Below are 14,662 nucleotides of genomic sequence, written 5' to 3'. Positions count from 1 at the left end.
TAGTTATAATGCCTATATTCACTGAGTCAATGATTCAATAACGTATCTCCCCATCGGTAAGTTCTACAGATGGCTCAGGAATAATATTTCTAGGTTTATAAAACAACTTAGATCATCACCCTCTGCAGTCTTATAAAAGATTGTATTAATAAGCTTAGATTCATCCCGGAGAAATCTCACAAGACACTTAAAATATTATTAATAGACATGAATAGTGTAGAAAGTGGAATCTCTATCCCCCATTAGTCAGAGCACCTTAGAATCCATGTTTGTTTCCCTCAGAGATTACCTGTACACCATGAGATAATAGTTAACATCATTCAAATGGGTCAAACCAAATTCCACTCCTGTATATAACCCTGTAAGCAATTCAGTGGGATCTTAAACTTGTGCAGTGCCGGTGGGGACCAGAAGAGAGCTTCACAGTTTTACCGAGATATGTGTGAACAACCATGTGGTGCTGAGAACTCAATCCTATTCTTCTGGAGAAGCAGGCAGCCACTAAGCCATTTCTCCTGTCATCAATTACTACTTTAAATGAATTTTCTATTAATAGACACTATATGGCTACAACTTCTTATGTTAACCTTAGACATAAAACTAAACACACAGCTAGAATTTACATAGAACAAAGTTTGAGTAGCCTGACATAAATCAGCCACAAATAATGATCAAGGAAATTACTGAAAATGTCAAGGGGATGGAATGTAAAGCAATATTTAAACTAAGAAATTGTTTTCTTCTTCAAAATTTTAAGGCTGTATTCCTTCGTACCTGCCATGAAACCCTCCAGAGAAACAAAAACAGATTCCGTGGAACCTACACTACGGAGAGATGCAAAAAACAATGTCTTTCCTTTTACTCCTTTTACAATCATTTTTCTGGAGTGGCCCATGAGGCTGTATTGCGTGCTCAAGTTTATGAACAGACTCACATTCCAGGGCTGCTACTTGGTATATAAGGTGCAGAAGAAATTGTATATTTAATTTTCGAAATTACAGAAAAGTTAGGGGACCCAGGATATCACAACAGTACATCATCATTTAGTGCGTTACACGGAAACCTTGTTTTCCTGGCATACGTTTTCATCACCACCGCTTAGGAGAGTGTGCGACTCATCCAAAGTACGCAAGAGCTATTAAATCGATGAGACAAACTGTCACTGCGTGTCAGAGTTTCTAAGACAGGAGGCTGCAGACTTTTTAGAAGATCACTATTACTCCTTCCTCTTTCTTCCAAGTTAGTCAAAACAATCTAAAGGGTCTTAAATTAGATAACTGTAAATTGCTTTGTATAGCATATGACATTAGGATCTATTTGTCTGTAACAGTTAAATGTGCTGCCTCTATTAACTTGTCCAGGTTTGCAGGGATGACTCCGAGACAGAGGTGTCAGCTGCATTTACTAGCTGGATTTGTACAGACAAATGAGACACGAGACATTCTGATAACCTTCAGAATTCCACGCTCCTTCCCCTGTGTGATTCCCTCACTATCATCGGACGTATCTTCTCTTTGTAATACCAATGCTTTGCTTTGGGGCATCAAATTCTAAATTTCCTTCCTGTTTCACTGGTCATCACCGCTCTGGCTCTTTTCTGAGCGTTCTCCACCAGCCTGGGCATTCTCCTTTGATTTTTCTTATTTATGTATTTATTTATTTGTTTGTTTGTTTACATTTATGTTTTTAATCTCTTCCCTTTTTCTTTCTTTCTTTATGTATATTTATAATTTTAATCTCTTCTTAGTTTTATGATTTGAACTAAAGGCAATGTTACACCTCTGACTAGATTTTATATTTGCCTTGCAGACTGCTTTACCAATTAGGAGGCAACTACTGCATTGTAGACTTAATATACTACCATTGGAGTCTCTAAAATCTTTCAACCTCTGCCTCAGTCCAGCTTCAGTTCCTATCTCCAGGTCCTAGCCTTGAACTCCTGAATCAGTGTGAAGTGAGACCTGAGAGTTTTAAGTTGAGCAAATCCTTTCCACCCCAAGTTGCCCTGGACTATGTTGTTTGATCACAGCAAGAGAAACGCTAGCTCTTCACCCACATAGTTGAAGGAACTACTCGAATACATGTTTTACTACATTAAACTTTTAGCTATATTAAATTAAGTGAGTGTTTCTTTTTCTTTTCTGCAGATCTGCTGCGAGATCATAGAAGACATATAAGTAACATAAATAACTGAAGAGATTGCTCCACAAAGTCAGAGCACGTTGATCTCGCTTCTTTTTAAACAGCAGCAATGAGCCTTCTGATTGTCAGAGTTGTACACAGTGTTTACGTCAAGCATGCTTGGAAGGCTTCATCATTATTTTCTAAACCAGAGTACAAGTAACATCAATGAAAATATGGAAAGACACACGTGCTTTTTATACAATCTAGCAGAGCAGCAACACATGCTCTAAAAGCCTTCTAAAAATCATATTCCCCAACTAATAAATAGAGAGCTATAAGAAATATTGATATGCATACATTTGTCATTCAAGTGACTTTTTAAAACTGGCTATTTGCTGTACAACTTTAAAAAAAAGTCTCTTAAATAATGCATTCTAGCTACTGAACAGTATCAATGAATTTATATGAGCTTTTGAACACTTTTGGATTTTTCTCAAATAATAGACATAAACATAAAACATAAACATAAAATATAAACATTTTGATAATATGTAAAATATTTTTCTATGGATAACATCCTTTATATAATAAAAATGTGACACAACTGGAAAATGAAACTTGGTGTGTTGTTAAATGTACCATCTTCTTCCTAGTGCGGAGCAGCTTAAATGTGATTTAGATGAAGAGATGCTTGGATCTGAAGATACTGAGCCACAACGCTAATGACTACTTTTAGCAACAAAAACTCACTCAAGTATGAGCAGATCCTCAGTTCCACTACGTTCAAGCGAAACTGAAGGGGTGCAAACGTTTGGAATGAAGGGACATGATTATGGGTAACATGTATTAACAATTTACATTAAGTATGGCAAGTCAATTCTTTTTGAAATAAAAAACGACATATTTGAAAGTTTTCAATGGTACTAGAGATGCTACAGTGTTAAGTTAGTACCATGGGAGTCCGGTGAGCCTGTAACACCTTGGATATAACTTTTCAAAGAATGTACAAATCAATCAGACAGAATGAATGTCACCACTATGTTTAGGAAAAGCAATGAGATGACATAGCCTAACAGATGTCCTCTTGTTTCACACATATACAAGAACACTCTATGAGTAAACTGTATATAACACTCAGGAGACCCAAGGGAGTTAGAGGTATGGCGGGGTGGCTGGGGTGGGGACATCCTTATGGAGACAGGGAGGTGGGGAGGAGGTATGAGATGTGAAACAGTAGGAGAGTGGACTGGGAGGGGAATAAAATCTTGAGTGTAAAAAAAACCCTAAATTAAAAAAAAGAAAACTGTATATTCAATGATCTTCACTGATAGATACTTTTCTGTGAAATCCAAAGGATTTTCCTTAGTCGCCTTCATCCTTAAGCCCTTTCAAAATTCTGCAACTTTTAACAACCTATCTTCCTAAAAATACACTTTATATAGTTAGAAGATGATAAAGAAATCAAGGGCTGAAGTTCCTCGTATTAAATGCAATCATGAGCCTTTTAAGAAAAACGTAGAAAAAGATACCTTTTTACAGAAGAGATTACAAACATATTTCATATGCACAGATAATGTTTGCTTTGTTCTGAAAATGATTGTGGAGAGTTAACGAAATGATGAGAACAGCCAAGGGTAAGAATTACTTCAAATAAAATGTGCGAAGAAGCAACATTCCCTTCTAATCCAAGACATTCTGCACTGTAAGCTTTACCCGCATAGAAAACAATTCTATGCAGTACACCCTGTTAATCAATAATTATTTCTTCAAAGGTGCTGTTTTATTATTTGGTGGCTATCATAAACCATCCTGTCATTTTCAGCATCCTGAAGCTAGGACTGACTGAACAAGCTTTGATTATACAACTTTGCCTGAAGGGAAACAGACAACAGTGTGCTTCATTTCTTCACATAATTCAAGAGAAATAATTTATCAACCAAGGAATACATAACACACAACTGCTTCCCAGCTACTCTGTTACGGCCCTGACTCGGAAGGCATTTTACTATGTGCACATATTTAAGAATAACTCGTTTCAACATAAGAAAACTGCCCTGACTCCCTTACTTCAGGTTAATATCAACGGACCAGAGAAGAAGGCCTTGGCCTCGTGGGAGAGTAGAACTAAACTAAACAGGTCCAAATAACCAATATGTCTGAAGAAATACTGAGTGAATAATATTAGTGGAATAAAATGTGCACATTAATGGAAAACTCTCTCTTTCTGTTATGGTGCTGGTGTTATACGTGCCGTGAGCCACGATCATTACACCTGAACTCCACAATCCAATTGCTATTAGCTATCACTGTGAAGAGAACACACCGTGAACAGTAAACCTGCAGAACCAGTGCTTTCTATCTTTGAGCCCTTTAATCAGGTATGAAGTTAAAGAACACCAGAACATGCCATTTCCCTTGCTACGTCGCTTACTTTTTAATTCCTTTCAGTTGCCATACAGAGGCACGATTGTGCTTAAATAAAGCTTTATTGTAGGATATAGTATGACACATTTATCTACAGCAAAAATAAACTAGTTTATGTAAACATTACTACTTTGTGTCCATACTGCCAAGACAGCTTAAATTATGAAGGCAAACGTAAAATATACTTTACAACATACTTGAATATTAGCAGATTCGAATACAACATTATGTAGGATATTTTTGAGATCCAAATTAAAAAAAATTGTATGATCATCACTGTGTTACAAAAAAAGATTTAAGGCAATGAAATTAAATATAAAAATAGTAATCAAATTGCTGTTTTTATTTCATTCACAAAATGTCGTTTTCATTAACAGAACAATTAAAAACTCTGTACAATTAATAGCAGGTGGACTTAATATGGATCACCCAAAATAGCACATTGAGATGTCATTCCTGTTACTCTGGCTTTTCTAGGCATTAGAACAAGGATGCTCTGAATCAAATCACAAATATCAAGGTTAAAAGTCTGACGCAAATTCATTTCCTTCCCTGATAACCATGAATACATTTGCATGTTTCACCTTTTGTCTTAATACTACACAAAACTAGTGTGAATCGTGATGTGTGCCCTCATTCAAACGCTTTCCACAATGACTAGCATTCGTATTTATCACAATGGTTTGCAGACTGAGGACAGGCATGAAATACAAGGACAGGAAAAGAAAAATAACCAGGAATGTTGAGCGGGGCCAGAGGCTCATGGCCCCTCCTGTTCAGTGTCCTCTTCGGGGTTCATGGCCCCTCTCATCTTGGACAAGTACTTCCCTTCCACCTGCATTTTGAACAATATATTTCCTACAAAAAAAATGCTGTAGGTTTGACTGTTAATTAGTCATTAAAGTGTTAACAACAGGAAGGACTGATCTCTCTTGAAACCTTTTTATGTAAGGCTTAATTTCTCTGCCTTCAAGAACATATGGGGATACTCAAGAAATACTGAAAAAAGGGAAGAAAGAAAATACCTTCCTTCTGGTTTTACTATTAGAATAGCATGAGGTTTGCAGCTAATGTATGGCACAATCATCCACACATGTGCTGTATTATCTGTCTACAGCTGTAACATAATCTTTCTTTCTATGATCATTCCTGAGACACGAGGTCTATTTAAAATTTAACAGTTTCTTTGGTATTTACATTATAATTCCCAAGGATTTATTAACGTTCTGGGCACCATGAAGAAGATAAAGAACTCCATCTTTTTGTTTTGTTTTTTAAAGAGAAAAAACAATGATTTATTACTACTACTACTACTACTACTACTACTACTACTACTACTACTACTATTACTACTACCACTTCTACTTCTACTAAAAAGCACCTGTGATTTGCAAGAGATACTAGCAGATTAGTTATAGAACAGTAAGAGAAAGAAAGTCACAGAAGGGAAAGAGTATTGACCCTGAAATGAATCAGGCAAGATGATAATGATAGCATACACAGTACCCAGAGTTGGAGTTTCCTTTAAAAAATATTATTCATAGGCCCTTCTAAAATGGAGACTAGGAAACTATCATATTTTCTATATTTTTAATAAAACTATAAGACCCATGTTTAATCAAGACCTAGAGAACTAAGGATTGACATATTTTCCTTGATGCTTTGTGAAATATAAAAAGAAATCGTACTTCTATTCTTCAATGAAATTGAGATTATTTACCCTCAAGTCATAGAAAGTAAAATTCCATGATTTCTCATTGATAGTCTACAGAGAAGGCTGGCTGACAGCTGTCCATAGGATGTGATTGAAACACAATGTATGTTTGTTACTGCAATACATATAGAGACATAGATACTATCCTTGCTATTCAACACAAACTGCATGAGTTTCAATTGTAAAATGTGTCTTTTTAAAATTCTTAGAATGGTAGACCATGGGGTAAAATGTTTTCCTTACAGGCATTAGTACCTGAGTCAACCTTAAAACACACCTAAAAGTGGTACAGTCTCTCATTCCAGGATTAATATGGAGGAAACAGGTAGCTCCTCAGGGTTCACTGACCAGTTCTGCTAACCTACTAGGTGAGCTCCAGTTCAAAGAGACTATGCCCCCCCCAAACAAAGTGAATGTTTTCCAAGGAGACCTCTGGCCTCCAAACGCATGTGCACACACATGTATGCATATTCACATACACAGACACACAAAATATACTGAAAAAAAAATAAAGCCACCTAGTAAAACGAGAAAACCATCTCAAGTGTTGAATGAAACTATCAAGTTTTTCTCCTCCTACAACCTTTAAAATATACGAGAGAAAATAATGAACAACGGTTACACGATTTACGTACAACTCCACACTTGACAGCATATATGAACATTCTGGGTTCTACTCACAAGCTGTACGTTACAGTGGCCTGAACATTAGGTGTCATCATGCTGAAAGCCACAGGGGCAGCTAAATGTGTTTCAGAAAACACAGGCACCTCATAAGAACAGAATGGAAAGCTTCACCCTACCAACAGGTTCCCAGTGTGCTCTAGCACACAATAGCAACTTCTTCCCTTGTATGATATTCTTCTCCCAATTCAGTACTGTTAGCCTATACCTGAAGGATGTTCAGAGCAATAGAGACAGCATAAAAAAGACAGAACGAAGAGACCTAAATCTGCTCATTTGTTCTTTGGTTTGCCATTTAGAGTAGTGTGGGTTTGGAGTATTTAGAGAAAAAATGAGTGAAGTATAAATAATCACTTTAAGGAACCCATGCTATCATTCACTGTATTTGTATAGGACCCAATGATTATTGTCAAAATCGTCATAGAAAGTCTCCTTAAATCACAAGTTTGTAATGCTACTGCTATCAAATGTACAGTTCAAAGCCTTATTTTTCTCTTATGAGAAAGGCAGAACAATAGAGGATGATGTTCACAGAAAAGGTCGCTCAGTGGTCAAAAGCGAGGTGCTAGGGACTGCACAGCATTTCCCACAGGTCAGAATCACAGGTCTTACAGCAAGTGAATGTATCTGCACATGGACTTAACTGGGAAGTAAGAAAAGAACATTTCTATTCTTTGGAATACAGATTAAAAGCTGGACCTATTTCTCCATACATTTTTGACCAATTCTAGCCATAAAAATAGTGCCTTTTCCAAATATAAAAGTGGTTTGGCCATTCTGTTGCATTGAATTTTTTTATAAGTGGGAAGATACGAAATCTGTTTCAAAGAGTCTCAAACAGCTATTTTAAAATTTTTTCTTGAGGTTTATATAATTGTGTTCAGTGGGTGAGAGATTTCTCTCATAGGGAACTGGTAAAAAAGAAAATACTCCATTTTTCTCATATCAACTAATAAAGAGTAGCACAGACAGCCTTGCTGTTATTCTTAGCTCTGGTCTCAAAAACTGCAGCTCTGAGCTGGAAGCAGCTCAGAAGGAGAAGTAAATATCACAGGACAAGGCAGCAGTCACAAATCAATAAACTCTGGCCAGCAAGAAGGCTCAGAACATCAAAGTACTTGGGACCCAGGTCTAGTAGTCAGTTCAGTCTCTGGAACTCACAAGCTGCAGGAGGAAAGAAAAGACTCCACGAAGTTCTTCTCTTACTTGCACACATGTGCAGTGGCATGCCGCCCCTCTGTCTCTCTTGTCTCTGTATCTCTCCTCTTTCAACAATAGTCATCATCATCATCACAATGGATTTTAAAAATATAATTAGAGAAAAAATAAAACAGGTAATGCAGGCTCTGCATTCATCATCCACAGGACCTCTGTGGTTCTAAAAATACTGACTGTGTTATAAACTTATAAGTGTCTTTCCCTTTGCACTTAGTGACCCTCCATGAAAATACCCAGCAAGAAAGGAAAGGAGGAAGAGGGCAGGTGGGGCAGAAGAAAGGAGAGATTTGATTGATGAGGAAAGCTGGTAAAACAACAAAGAAGCAGAGACTGGGTAGCCTAAGAAATATGTGGAGTAATTCTACTAACAAGGCAGGCCATGCCACGGGAATAAATCTAAAGCCAGAGAGAGCAATTTTCTATGTAGAGGAAGGTCCGAATCCACTGCCTTTGTTATGCCCTGCAAATCCAAAGAGTGCATGGAATCCCATTATAAGGTTCCAGCTTCCCTAGTAAGTGTTGCACACTTAGTTTCCTAATTCCCACTTAAGGCTCTGAAAGTGTAAAAACGTTGCATATGGGTAAGCAACCTGCAAACAGAAGGCTCATTTTGGTCAATGGGTAATGAGTAATTTGAGTAGAAACAAATCAAATACATTAAATGAAAGAAGAGTGTTTAGGTACCTTGTAAATTTAGTTGGAACTAGGAAAGTGAATACTTGGCTTCTTTGCGCAGGGGCCATGCTAATCTTCTCTGTATCGTTCCAATTTTAGTATATGTGCTGCCGAAGCGAGCACAATACTTGGCTTCTGAGAACGTGACTCATGTCACTCAATATCCAGTTCTCTCCAGACTAGCACTGTACCAAATTACAGCTCTGAGTCTCTTGACGAGTGGCATTTAAACTTAAATATAAAGGTTTACAAATATATAAAACTCCACAAAGATGCTAACTGTCTGAATAGCAATAAAAACGAAACTAGGCTACTTTGGACGTTCATACTGCTTGAAGGAGAGAGATAAAGAATAGTTCTTTATAAACATAAACAAGTTAAAATTACTGATCATCAGAAGTTTTTCACTGTCAGTTCTACAATATCATTATCATTAAATATTATTTATCTGTCTTTAAAAATAAAATATAACTTGTGTAGAAAGGTAGACTATTTCCTGTATTCTGTTGACAAATTATATATACTATATTATACATATTATTATCATATTATAATATATTATAATATATAACTATATATTATAAATTTATATAAAAAGACTGATCATCCTTGTATTAAATTGCATAAATATTAAAATCTATACATATATATGATGTGCATTTTGATACAGTATTTTAAAGACTCTACATCTGTCACACAATTTATCCATCAAGTACATTAAAATAAAATTCATGCATACTTAGAATCTTAAAAATATCATCAGAGAAACCACTTTATTGAGAAATAATGCCATTTTTCAAATGAACTATAATTAGTGAACTTCTATTATTTCATGGCAGTATGGACTATGGAAGATCTATTTAGATACCAAACACATGGTAGTACTGTTTGCTCCAAGAAGGGTCAATAATTTATAATTCTTTTACAGTCCAGGTCATCAAAAGTGTTATGTGTTAGAACAGTGGAGGCAACTTTAACGATAAATAAAATTATCCACATCGTTTTATTAATTTTAACAAGATTCTGCTGTGCTATAGGTGTATTATACCACAACTTTTCAAAAATTTACCTGGGCTCATTATTGCCACCAATGCATAACTGCTTACATAACATGGTGATTAACTAAAGTTATAAATTAGAGTATTTGCCCAAGCACCAAAAGCAAGTGATTACTTTGAAATGCAAACTTAAAACTCTAAATCCAGTGGTCATGCCGTCTTCATTGTCTCTATGGTCTATCGCATCATGGATGTAGTACTACATAGAAACCGAGATTATTTTCCTATAGAAACATAATCTCAGCTCAAGATATTTATTGCCTCAATAACCAAAGTAATGCATGTTTTCGGATATATATTTAAAAGCATGTCTAAAGGATATGTAGTGAGAAAGAAAAGAACTCAGAAAAAAAATCTTCTGCCTCTTAAATCATTCACAAATGCTAGTCAAGAGCCCGTGGACTCATTATATAAAGTCTCTGTTACTTAACTTCGATTCCTTTATCTCTAACTATCAAAGAAATGTCCATATTCTAATTTAAATAGGGTTCTAGAGAATAAAAACAAAACTATTTAAAGACACACACTTTCATGATTCAGATGTCCCGAAACGGATCAATATAACAACCCAAGCTTAAAAAAATATAAAATTATACATTTATATCTGATTATTAGGATAAATATAGGGTAATGATATGTTTTATCAAAATATGTAACACGTGTGTGCGTGAGTGTGAATGTTTCTTGAGAAATATTTGGGGTGGAAAAATGCAATTAAACTAAAATAAAAAAGGAGAAAAATTGTTTGCGAATATAAAAAGACAAACAATGCTTGGATTAAAAAGAAATTGGAATTTTATAGACAGATGTCAAGTGTTTTCATAATACATAATTATATATTATAATGTATTCACTTATTGTAATCAAAATGCTCAAATTAAAGCTACACACATGTTAAAAGATTAAAATAAAATCATATTTTAATGGTGTTGTATTTGATCTTATAAATGTAATCATAATCTGTGGACTTGGGGAGATACATAAGAGGGTGTCCTGACAGGGCTTAGAACTGCAGATAGACACATGGAGTCATTAAACTCCAACAAGTTCTAATTAATTGTATCCTACATACAAACTGCATGTAATAGGAGTCCAACCAACACAGTCAAGGCAGCAGCTTAATTTTCTTTTTTTAAATAAGTTCACACCTGATAAAAGATTCCAAATACACAAAGCCCACACTCTGCAGATAGCTCTGTATGTGATGAGAGAGCACTGGATTTTTCTCCACTATCATAATCCCTGTCTTCCAAGATATTTTCCTGAGTGACACATTAACCTCTCCAGTGCACTGATCACATGGCCTTCACTTCTGCACAGCAGCCAAATCCGCCCTTAAAACTGTGTCATGGATTTAGAGGACTTTCAAAGAGCCAACGTGATGTTTCCGTCCTGATTTATTCCCAAGAAGTTCTCCACATTTTTGAAGTGTACTCAATAGAGAAATAAAATACTGCAAAATTCTCAGGTCTGGAAACCATCAGTGTCCAACCATTTTTGGGGGGAGAAAAAAGGACAATTAAATATTTCAGAGTATTTGTGCATAACTGCACATGCAAACTAAAACAGCAAAAGCCATCTTTGGCATTAGTCAGTGGGGAAATTAAGCAATTAAAAGTTCAAAGTTAGGCTGTAGGTCAAATACCTAAACTCAGAAAGGGGAAAATTATAGAAAATGGAGTTTGGCAATATAAAATATAAAGGTAATTTTAAGTCCTTCTGATTTTGATTTATCTTCAACCCAGTTGTTTACATTAATTCAGAAAAAACAAACTCTGAAAATAAAACAACCCATTGAAATTTAAGATGGTTATTATCTAACTTACATCAGCAGAGGGACACAAGTGTTCACTGAATTTACTAACTTAGCACACTTCTTCTCCTGACAAATGACAAACATATGGGTACCCCAGGTACCTATGACCTAGTTTTATATCATAATTAAATATAATACAAAATTATAAGTTATGGAAGTATATGTGTGACACCAAATATAATTTGTTCACAGTATCTCTTAGGAAAAAAAAATCTAAGACATAGTTTTGGGATTTGGAGAGTCTCAGATCTCTTTCAGGGGCGGCTTGGTGAAAAGACCCAAGATCCATTCAAGCACACATAATTCAGAAGGTCTGCCTGCCAGCAATAAAGGCCGAAATTGGATACTTGGTGAGATTAATTACCTAGATAGGGGTTGATAATGCAAGTCAAATGGGAGTGTAATTAAAGTGCACCTTCCATGAAAATTATTCATTGCTGATGGATCAAGTGACAGATAAATCAAAAGGCATTTAAAAAAAAAGCCTACAGGTTAACTTGAAACAGGTCCTTCCTCTTTTTAAAGCTCTGTAATTGCAGGTGTGCAATTCACTCTTGCTGTTCTGTCCCCATCAAGATACCATAAGACAAAAGGGTAGATTGTAATGTAATCTATGAGAACCAGAAGCCAATAGGAAAGCCATTAGGATCATGGTTACAAACAAAAGGTCAGCTAGACTGGAACCAGTTGGCTGGCAGCTTTCAGAAAAGAGTGTCACTCTGTGCTCATACTATAATAGGACTTGCAACCATAAAGAAAGACAAGTGATGAATTAATAAGTGGACTACTCCCTAGGGTGCAATTCTTACAGATGAAAGGCATGCTGTGGCAATCAAACAGAGTTATAAATTAGATAAATCGAATGGCATAAAAACTATTTGCATCATTATTATTAAGTAAAGTCTTTCTGGATGTGCTATTAATTCTTTACCGTCAATACATTTATTTACACCCTAAGAACAATAAAAAAACAGAAAAACAATGTTTTGTAACAGTGGCAAGGGTAATTTCAGCTACCCAGAAGAACACTAAATCTAATTTCTGTGTTCAAGTCTCCTAGATATATTTATTATAGACCTAAGAGTAGACAGACAAAACAAAAGGTCCAATTAAATGATGGTTGTTGAATAAAAAGTTTTATATGTTACTCATTTGCCTGCTTCAAATAATAAACACACTTTTCTTTTACTGACTTCTGTTATGAATGCATATAACAGTTTCCTTCTCTCCGAAAACAAGCTTGATGCTGTACACGCACCCTACCTATTTGATAGATAGCATAACTGTGCTTAGTAAAAAATACATACTTATCCTGGATATGGTAAAAAAAAGCCAACAAGAACCCCCCCAAATTACTATTGATTCCCTTTTAAAAACATATAATTGTGTGACTTTCTAAACTTTTATAATTTAAATCACATCTTGAAAAACTCTGAATACAAATACACTAAAAACTCCATCTTCTCAAAAACAAAATAAAACTATTTCAAGTTTCTAAAAGATAATGCAATCAAAATAGATTTTACACTGGTCCATAAGAGACTTAAAAGGTTATATATAAATATTTAATTTAGTCCTAATGAAGATATATTCTAAGCTGTTTTATAGAAAAATACATTTCATAGGGTTCTAGTTTCAGGAGTAGGAAAGCTCAGAGGCAAACAACAGACAAAAGGAGATTTCAACATAGAAACTCAGGCAGAGTGCTTAGTTCTTTAGTACTGAAGGAAGAAACATAAACACACCCTCAGAATCCCCTTTATTCATAAAGTTATAGATTAAAGTTTAAATGGGCTCAGCAAACACCCAATGTATTTTTTTAAAAGACGATGTTCTTCAAATCCACTGAGGTCCCTCATTAGTAACTTAATACCAAATAAAATATAACATCAACTCTTCTTGCTTCCACAGATTAGCTGAGGTCTGTCCAGAAAACAGACTGAAGAGTCACCAGGTTACAATAATTACAATCCACTCACCCATTTCCACCTTTGGTCCAATAAAAAATGTAACTTCCAAACAGTTGGACAGCAGTTTAAAGGAAGGCAGTCAGTATCTTGTCTGACCTGACAGCATTTGGTGTAGCAGGTTTACTGGGAAAATGACATTAAAACCCAAGGGTTCTTGAAATGTCTTCCTGGCATTCTGTTTGTAAAATTTTAAAACTTAAAATTAAATTAAAAGGATGACTAAATGAGAAAACGAAGTTTGTTCAGTGGTAACAGATGTTGAAAATAGCAAGAATCATTTCAAAACTTTTAGGCAATTTTCTGGTTTAGTGTATACGTGTCTGTGTATGCGTGTGTGTGTACGTGTATGTGTGTGTGTTGATGTGTTTGTATTTATTAGTGTGTTTGTGTGTGTATGTATGTTGGTGTGTATGTTTGTATTTATTAGTATTTTGTGTGTGTTTGTATGTGTGTGTGTATGTTGATGTGTTTGTATTTACTAGTGTGTTTGTGTGTGTATTGGTGTGTATGTTTGTATTTATTAGTGTTTTGTGTGTGTGTGTTTGTGTATCTTCCTAAAGAGCAATGTGAGTGAGAGTGTCAGGTAATCACTCCCACACAGAGTTTTAACCAATCATACCTCTGTCACCCCAGCATGCATCCATCAAACTCCGTCCATGTTTAAACCATGTGAACACGCACTGAGGTGCACAGGTTATGATACATGGGAAAGAAAAGAAAACAAAGACACGGGAAACACAAACTATACAGTAAAACAGCATTATGTCACTATAAGCTATATTAATATCCATGGCAATATATGTACAGACACAAGGCTCTCCATGTGATGTGTACTGAATTTATAGCGTTCAACGCTAATGTATAACAGGAGAGATGGTTGTAAGTGTACAGGTTTTCTTGATAGAATTAACGCACTCCTCTTTCGACCTCTCTTTGTGCTGTTGTATGGTTCTCAACAGTAAAATTTATGTGAGGCCAA

General features: G+C 35.5%; 1 protein-coding gene, 1 long non-coding RNA gene and 1 other non-coding gene across 8 annotated transcripts in view; 1 reads left to right on the top strand and 2 right to left on the bottom strand.

Moving 5' to 3' along the window:
• The window catches only part of LOC120102846 (uncharacterized), a 49,453-nt gene extending 46,717 nt beyond the window's left edge, over positions 1-2,736 (top strand). Inside the window, exon 4 of the long non-coding RNA XR_015620177.1 lies at positions 2,148-2,736. This is a non-coding gene — a long non-coding RNA (uncharacterized LOC120102846). The remainder of the gene's footprint in view (positions 1-2,147) is intronic.
• Positions 1-14,662, bottom strand: part of Epha7 (Eph receptor A7) — a 159,855-nt gene that overhangs the window by 71,490 nt on the left and 73,703 nt on the right.
• On the bottom strand, positions 8,856-8,962 carry U6l5 (U6 spliceosomal RNA like 5). The gene has a single exon (XR_015621645.1). It is a non-coding gene; the product is annotated as a U6 spliceosomal RNA (small nuclear RNA).

The sequence above is a fragment of the Rattus norvegicus genome, chromosome 5 (assembly GCF_021556685.1).
Source record: "Rattus norvegicus strain SHRSP/BbbUtx chromosome 5, alternate assembly SHRSP_T2T, whole genome shotgun sequence".
Lineage (NCBI taxonomy): Eukaryota > Metazoa > Chordata > Mammalia > Rodentia > Muridae > Rattus > Rattus norvegicus.
The sequence above is the reverse complement of the archived record's forward strand: the minus strand, read 5'-3'. Positions and strand labels throughout refer to the sequence as shown.